This window comes from Molossus molossus, unplaced genomic scaffold, assembly GCF_014108415.1.
Source record: "Molossus molossus isolate mMolMol1 unplaced genomic scaffold, mMolMol1.p scaffold_m16_p_20, whole genome shotgun sequence".
Classification (NCBI taxonomy): Eukaryota; Metazoa; Chordata; class Mammalia; order Chiroptera; family Molossidae; genus Molossus; species Molossus molossus.
In genome coordinates this window covers 46,960,360-46,969,277 of record NW_023425356.1, presented here as the reverse complement: position 1 = coordinate 46,969,277, position 8,918 = coordinate 46,960,360, and positions in this window count along the sequence as shown.

The following is an 8,918-nucleotide window of genomic DNA, read 5'->3' as shown; positions in this document are numbered from 1 at the left end:
CCTCCGCTTCTGGCTCCCAGGCCCCTCAGGTTGTCACCACTGCCGCGAGGACGCCGGGAGGGACAAGCCTTTGAAGAGAGCGCCTGTGTTTGCTTTCTGATAACATCAGCTTGTGGGCCAGACAGTAGTTGGAAGTTCCCTATACAGCAGTGCTGAGCACACTGGTTTTGAGGCTGGGGGCAGCATGCCAAGGTCTCTGCCATGGCCGCACCGCCTGGCTGCCCGAGGGCTGGGGGTGACCTCAGCACACCTGTGAGCCGTTTGGGGAGGACTAGGGACTAGGTAGCTGAGAGTGTGCACTTGGGGCTCGGAAGAGAGTCGTTGGACTCGAAATCAACATTGGAGAGTGAAGGAGTATCACCTGGCATTGTCTTACGGTTTGCAAAGTGCTTTCTTATGCTTCGTTGCTCCCCATGGGTGAGGCAGAACAAGAACGGGTTTGTGTTCATATGCCTCGCAGATGGCCATACCGAGTGATGGAGAGGGGACTGAACATTTTAAGTTCATGCGGTCAAGGACAGGTTGGGATGGGAATCCCGGTTTTCTGTCCCCCGTGTAACGTATAATACACTTTCCACCGCGTGATGTTCCACCCATGAGGCCAGAGGGAACCCAGACCTACTGAGATGGGAAAGGGACAGGTCTGCGCACCTGTCTGTGCCTCGAGGTGCTCACTGGCTTCCTTGTGGCTTTCTTGGCACCAGAGGGTAGGAAAGCCGAGGGCAAGCCTCCTGGAGCCCCCCAGACCCCCTGCTCCTGCCATCAGGGGGTGCAAGCCAGCGCCTCTTCAAGTGCCACTTCGACCAGCTGGCCCCAGCCACCTGGCAAAGCCGCCGCTGCTTCCCCAGGGACAGTCCTGGAGAGAGGCCCTGGAGCTCTGGTCTCCTCACCGACAAATGTCAATGGCAGGACACGTCACAGGGCAGCTGGGAGGCTGACTGCTCTTTGAGTCAGGCCAACCCGAGGGTGAGGGGCTCAGGCTGGGGAGCAGGGCAGTGCGAAGGTCCCCCACTTATAGATAGCTCCAGGGCATCGCTGGTCATCTCTCTTTATGTCACCCCGGGAAGACCCCTGATCTGGGGCCTTCCCAGTGGCTGGCTCAGAAGGAAAAAGGAGGGGGGTGTGGTGGTGGGAACCTCACCTCACCACGATCCACGGCTCACAGAATCTACCTGCGTGTGCCTTGGGTATTTGGGGGTCCAGACCCAGGTAAGACTAGGTTAGAAAATAAAGGTTATTGTCGAATTTGCCATAGCGTAAGCCTACCTGGGCGCAAACGCGCTTTCTGGTCAGAGTCCAGGCTGGTGGTCAGCGCACCGCGAGGCGTGTGTGATTTTCTGCGTTCAGCTCCTGGCTGACCAGCTCCGGTGTTCCCCTCTCGGTTTGGTTCGTCCTTGGCTTGAGCGGGTCTCCAACAGGTCGGGACGTTCCGTGCGCCATTCCTTCCGTGGGTCCTGCCTCCGTGTCCCGGGCTGTCCAAGATCCAGCTGGACTCCGCTGACTTTAGTGACGCAAAATACCCCATAGCTGGTAGTGTCATCGTTTCATTAGATAAATAGGTAGTGAGCAACTATTTAGTGAACAAAACGAAGTCTCTGTCTTCATAGAGCTTGGAAAGAAGTTAAGGAGACAATGTACCTAGAAACAGATGTCTGCTGGTGCAGAGTCTAAGAAAAATAAGGAGTGGTGAGGGGTAGGGCGTGGCCGGGGGAGAGGTGCTAGTCTACCTGGGGAGGCCCGTGGGTGTGGCCAGGGGGAGAGGTGCTAGTCTACCTGGGGAGGCCCGTGGGCGTGGCCGGGGGGAGAGGTGCTAGTCTACCTGGGGAGGCCTGTGTGTGCTTCTCAGAGAAGTGCAGAAGAGAGGGGTGAGCCTGGTGGATCCCCAGGGGTGGGGAAGCCAGCACAGAGAGCAGCGGGTACGAGAGGGGGAGCTTAGTGCCTCTGCGGAAGGACACCCAGGCCAGCGTGGCACAGTGAGGGGGGAGGTGAGTGGGATCAGAGGGTCTCCGTGGGTCTCCTCCACCACAGCAATGGTGCTGGCTTGTACTTGGAGAAAAGTTGTTTCTGCACCAGTTTCTCTGCTTGTACCTAACCCATCGCGTCTCCTTCACACCTCTCCCCTCCGCCTGCCTGCTCCCCCCTGGCCCCGGCTGCCTTCGGCTCCTCCACAGACCGTGCTAACGGGGCCCCACAAGGTGCCCGCTCCTGCCTCTTGCCCAACCCACTGGCACGCTGAGCCCACGTGGCTCCTCCGGGGGCCCAGCTCCCATGGAGTCACCCTAGACTCAGGGGACTGCGTTCACAGACTCTGGGTGTCCTCAGGGGCCAGACCAGGCCCAGGACGGCCAACCTGTCGCGCTGACCCCCCACAGCCTCTGAACAAGCGCCCCATTTCTGTCTGGGAGCCTCCTGAGCCTCCTGCCTTCACTCGGGTGGTCCCCTACCCTGGAGTGCCCAACCCGCTCACGTCCACGGCAGCTCCTCATGCTCTTGGAAATGGCACAGTGTCCTCCCTGGCCCCTGACTGTCCTCTCCTGGGACACCATCTAGTTGACGGATGTTTGGTCCCATGTGTCCTTGTCTTTCCTGTACGCAACTGTAACCTCTTCCCAGGCAGGTGACTCCGGGCTCTGTCAGGCCATCTGGCGGCTTTTGATGTGGAAAAAGCACCCCTTCCTCTGGGTGAAAGCAGACCAGTGCCAGAGACCATGGCTTGGGACGTGCAGTGCAGGCTGGCTTCTGCCCCACTCACCCCTTGGACTAGGCAGCCTTGGGCAAGACAGAACGTCACATCCCCACATGGTGGCCCTGGAAACACAGTCTTATTGTTTTGAGGCCTCTGGCACTGCCTTGCCCAGTGTCCTACCTGGACAAAACCTTGGATTTTACGGAACTGAATCCCAGATGTTTATGGATGTGAAAGCCAAGAGAAAAGAGGATGGTGTTGGGGGCTGGAGATGGGCGGGTGGACCTGTGGGCACTTGAACTTTATGCTTTGACTGAGTCTTTAACAAGAGTCCAAGAAGTGGTGATAATATAGGACCAACACAGGAGACTCTGGGCTGTGAGCACATGTGTCCAAGTGACTGTTCTCAAGTTGACTGTTGAATTCAGGGGTAGCAGTTTTACGTTGAAGTGTGCTTTAGCCCAGCTAACAGATGGTCACATTTCCGTCTCTAGATGTGTGTTCCATGTGGATAGGAAAGACAGAGACTCTAAGAGAACCCGACCGGGGTGAAATTGAGTGACCCTGCGCAAGTCATTTGATGGCATAAGATGGACCATCTGTAAAGTGGAATGATAATTCCACTTTTAAAGAATTTTGATGCATCGGGGAAAAGAAGGGACATCTGCAATGTTTTCAAAAATAAAAGAGTAAAAACAAAAACCCCCCAAGAATGTTGATGCATTTAATATAGTGAATGTGAAGTGTCTATCATGGAGCTGGGGTAGCAGGGATGGTGACTGACTGGTTTTTCAGGCACTTTCTGGCTTAAATTTTGAATTATTCTAATAAACTTGTTGGCATTTCTCTCTCTGTCTCTCTCTCACACACACACACGCACGCACACGCACTCACACACAATTAAGTGTTCCCTGAATCTTTGGCTGTATTTTAAATATAATTTCATTTAAGGCCGTGCCATGTGCCAGTTTAAGGCCCCAGATTAAATTGTTAGAATGTGACCCTGATTCCAACAATTAAGGGAAGGAATTTTTTTTTTTTTTTAATTTTTAGTTAAAGAAAAAACTGTGTCAGCAAGACAATGTAATTTATCCACAGTGTTAGAGGATCGATGCCAGAGGTGCCCCAGGGCTCTGCCTGGGCAGCGTGCTCATTAACCAGCCGTCCACATCCGCCCACGATCACTTTACAGTTAGACCATTTACCTTCATGAAGGAGAGGCCACGGCAGGCAGGGGCGGCTTGGGGAGAGCAGCAAGCTTCCCTGCAGATACAAACCAGTTCCTGGAGGTGCGGAAACACCCGTGCATTTCCTGCCTGTCCCTCTCCAAGTGAACTTGAGTAGACGGACGAGCCACTTCCGGATCACGTGTTCTCATTCAGAGAAGACAGACTCCAGGCCCAGACCCAGTGTGGACTTCCAGCTCCCAGGGTGCTGCAGGGGCCGGTCTGTTAGAGCCCCCGGGGACAGTGGGGATGTTTGCGTTTGCAGGTGGTTCTGAGCATTCGCTGAGCTACCTCTAGTGGCCCTTGGAAGCACCTGGTGTGTGCAGTGTTCAGTGCCAGGTCCTTGCCCATAGCACGGCTGGAGCGCAGTAAATCCTTATTAATAATACATGTTCACTACAGAATCAATTTTCTTCCTTTTTCAGTGAAGTGCCCAGTATCATCCTATTAGCACTTCAGATAGACTTACACTCTCACCACTTGTTCCCAGTTTCCCTTCATGCTATGCCTTAGGCAAGAGTTTTCTAGTTAGTCCATGCTTAGGAGAAAATGAAATAAGACGGCAGAGTTGATCTGGAGCAGGGTTGAGTCTGAGGAGACCTGCGATATATTCTGCAGCCTCTAGGGGGAGCTCGGGCCTCCTTCGCGTCCAAAAGGCCTCACTCTTAGGCTTTCCGTGTCTCTGGCTGGTGGAAGCCCCACCTAACCCTGGGCTCCCACACAGACCCTGCGGGCCCCGCCCCCTCACTGTCTGTGGTCTTGCGCTCCTGCTCCCAGCGTCTTTCCTGACGGCCCCTTCAGCCACTGCCCCCCACGTTCCCATTGCTAACATCTGCCGCAGACCTGCCTTCTGTTCCCCAGACTGAGGGGTCTGCGATCCCAGGCCCCTCCCCCGGGAGATCACCAGCTTGGACAAGGGCAGGCAGCAAAGAGGGGACAGAGGTGACCTTGAGCAGGGAGGGCTTTTAAAGCGCCTGCTCACACCCCGAAGAAGGTCAGGCTCAGAGTTGGGGGGGGGGCAATCATTTGTAGATCAAGTCTTGGCTCTTCGCGGAGTTTTCCAAATTTCTCCTGGGAGGCCTCCGTTCTGTGGCTGGGGGTACAAAAGCCCACACCTGGGAGGCCTGCTTGTCCTTTCCAGCCCTGTCTTCATCCTGGGCATTCCTGAGAGGTCCCGGCAGCCCCTGCTGGTGGCCTGGCCCGGCTCTGCGGGGAGGGTGCAGTTACACTCAGACATTCCAGTTGCTGCTCAAACCAGTGGCACTTCGTTAAAATCCTGGGCCACACCCTCCCCTTTGCGTGTTTGCTGGTGTTGCCGTGGCAACCAAATACCCTCCCTTTATGTTCCCCACTCCTTGCCCCACTCCAGTCAGCTCCATCACCAACACCTCTATTGTGGGCCTCCTCAGCTCCCTCCCTGGTTGCCAAGGGACATAGAGGCTACAGAGTGAAGATCAAAACATCCTCCCCTGTCTGGTACCCAAGAGAGACTGTTTGGAAGGTCTGGAGGTCTGCTGTGCATTAGACTGACCTCCTTGGTCGGGGTTACCCTGGCGGAGACACAACAGCTCCGTGGGTGTGGTAGGTTCTGACTGTATAGACATCTCAGCCGCCGGGATGGTCTGTGTGGGCACACGACCAGACGGAAGGGTGGGGACGAGGGGCGTACTTCGACTGCTTTGACCCTCATGCCAGTCTGCACCCACACTCCGTGAGACAGACCAGGGAGGAGCGCCAGTTCCCCGTACGCCACTAGCTCATGTCATAGGAGCCTGCACGGTGCACAGGCCCAGCTCCAGCCAGGCTTTCTCCACGTGCTGGCGTCCAGGGCAAGCAGCAAGGCCCGGACACGTGCGGATGACGGTGTCTTCTTCGTCAGTTTTGCTGCTGCATGTCAGGACCCCCACCCCCACCCCCGTATTGCAATTCAAACAAAACAACAGACAGAAAACTTATTCGGGGAAATTTTTGTTAGTTCAGCTCACTCACCACGTGGACCTTCGACAACAATAACTATTTTATTTATTACATTGCATACTTTTTAGGGTCAGGAATCTGGTTGGGGTTGGCAGGGTGGGTCTTCTCTTTCATGTGACATTGCTGGGTGGTATGCAGCTGGCAGAGGAGCCCTGGCAGAGGGTCCAAGGTAGTTCCATTCAAGTGTCGGTGCCTCAGTAGGAATGTCTGGAATGCTGGGCTCAGCTGAGATAGGGGCCCAGAGCGCTTGCACATGACCTCGGCCCCGAGTGCTTCCCCGTGACCTCAGCCCGGAGTGTTGACCTGTGGCTTTGACCCAGAGTGCTTACCCATGACCTCATCCTGGAGTGCTTGCACATGACCTTGGCTCAGAGTGCTTACATATGACCTTGGCCCAAAGTGCTTGCACATGACCTTGGCCTGGAGTGCTTACATATGACCTTGGCCTGGAGTGCTTGCACATGACCTTGGCCTGGAGTGCTTACATATGACCTTGGCCCAGAGCGCTTGCACATGACCTCAGCCCCGAATGCTGGCACATGACCTTGGCCCGGAGTGCTTACCCATGACCTCAGCCCGGAGTGCTGACCTGTGGCCTTGACCCAGAGTGCTTACCCATGACCTCTCCAGCATGGTGGCCTCAGATTTCTTATGTGATAAGTTAGCGCTCCAAGAGTAAGAGTTACAGAGAAGAAGGGGGACATCCAAGGCCTTTTATGACTCAGCCTTGGAAGTCACACAGTGGCTCTTTCTTCATAATCTATGGGTTAAACTCGTCTACACCCGCCCGGATTCAAGGGGAGAGCCCGCAGGACACAGTCCTGGATGGGAGACAGCAAACAGCCTATGGCCGTGTGTTAGATCGGCCACAGTCTTCATCTCCTCTATAAATCATTCTGCTCGCACAGCCTGGGGCACTCATGATCGTCTTTCAGGAGGGCCTACCAAGCGTGCAGACACTTCTCATCCGGGTGTGGAAGATGAAGGGAGTGGCAGTGAGGTGGCATCTATTTAAAGTCTCAGTGCAGAGAGGAAAAGGGATTGAATGTTTGGGCCGCCCACCAGGAAGCATCCCCCAGCCCAGCGCCCCTCCCCCCGCCCCCCGTCTCCATGGGACACCAGGTGGGAGTGTGGCTGAGAGGGCGCAGCATTTTTCCTGGGTGCCCAAAGCATACATTTCAGAAACTTCCATACACCCTGACGTCTCTGTCACAGTTCTCAACACTTTTGTCGATTTTTTTTTTTTTTTTACAGAGAGAAGGGAGAGAGAGAAACATCGATGTGAGAGAGAAACATCGATTGGCTGCCTTCTGCACGCCCCCTACTGGGGATCGAGCCCACAACCTTGGCATGTGCGGTGACTGTGAATTAACCGGGACCTGTCAGTCCATGGGACAACGCTCAATCCACTGAGCCACACCGGCCGCACTTCTTGTCACTTTTGTAATTGACGGGATCGATGTGTAACTTTGCCCATAAAATGCCAGGCTCCGTCATGAACAAGCTGCTCCTATCCACCAGTGTGTCATCTGACCAGGCATAGAGTCTGAACGACAGCAGCTATGCCATCAATTTCATTGGTGTATTATTTGAGAAGGTAGCAGAATTTGAATCATCCCTACATAGAAACATTGTAAGTTTATAATTTGCTGTTAAGAATCTAACTTTTTTTTCTAGTTCGAACGGCAGGTGATAAGGCCTATGTATTTAGAACCTAATGTTAATTTAAAACTTGAATGATTCCCCAGTTGATCCAACCAGATGATGATGATTAAAAGATGCAAGGTAACACCCACACACTCGACACTTACTAACAGCTTTGTTTATTATTTAGTTGATTACTCCATTTTTTAATAATTGTACAATAATTCTCTTTTAAACAATACTGCTATACCTGAAGTTGGTCACATTACATTCCTTCTTCCTTCTACGGTAGTCAAATGTTTCTTTTCACACTCAGATTTTTAATAGAACATTTGAATATCAAGGAACGTGGTTAACTAAAAATAACAGACAGACCGAACTCCATGGGAAATGATTGCACACTCAGTGGAAGGTCATGTGGATTCAGGAGGGACACCGGTGGGAGCCTGGGGCTGGGAGGGTGCTGGTGGCCAGAGGCAGCTCCCTTAGGGCCTGCGTGGTACCATCGCCCTCTCGTCAGGGCTTCCTCCAGGCAGGCTTTGGGAAATGTCAGTAGGGTGTGATGGACAGTGTCCTCCTAGGGCACAAACCCTCCAGCCAAGTCCTCACGGGATCCTAACACTCTCTTTGCTGCCGCATTCCTATTGGCCTTACTTTTAACTTGAAAGTAGATGGGACCAGCTATCGGGGTTGTGTATAGTGTGTGAGTATTGTGTACATGTCTAGTGTGTGTGGGTGTGTATGAGTGGGAGTATATGTGTGTATGGGTGTATATGTGTGTATGTGGGGTGTGTGTGGGTGTGTATGTATGTGTAGTGTGTGTGTATGTTTAGGGTTTATAGGTGTATATGTGTATATGTATAGTGTGTGGAGGTGTGTGTGTAGAGTGTGTGGGAGTATATGTGTAGTGTATGTGTGTGTATGTGTAGTGTGTGTGGGTGTATATGTGTGTGTAGGGTGTGTGTATGTAGGATGTGTGCAGAGTGTGTGGGTGTATATGTGTATGTGTGTGTGTGCAGAGTGTGTGGGTGTATATGTGTGTGTAGGGGGTGTGTGTGTAGGATGTGTGCAGTGTGGGTGTATATGTGTATGTGTGTGTGTGCAGGGTGTGTGGATGTATATGTGTGAGTGTATAGTATGTGTGTAGGGTGTGTGTGCATGCACAGGGTGTGTGAATGTATGTGTGGGGGTGTGTGTGAGTGTATAGTGTGCGTGCAGGGTGTGAGTGTACAGTGTGTGTGGATGTATATGTGTGTGGGGGTGTGTGAGTGTATAGTGTGCATGCAGGGTGTGTGGGTGTATATGTGTATGTGTGTGTGTGCAGAGTGTGTGGGTGTATAAGTGTGTGTAGGGTGTGAGTGTATAGTGTGTGTGGAGGTATATGT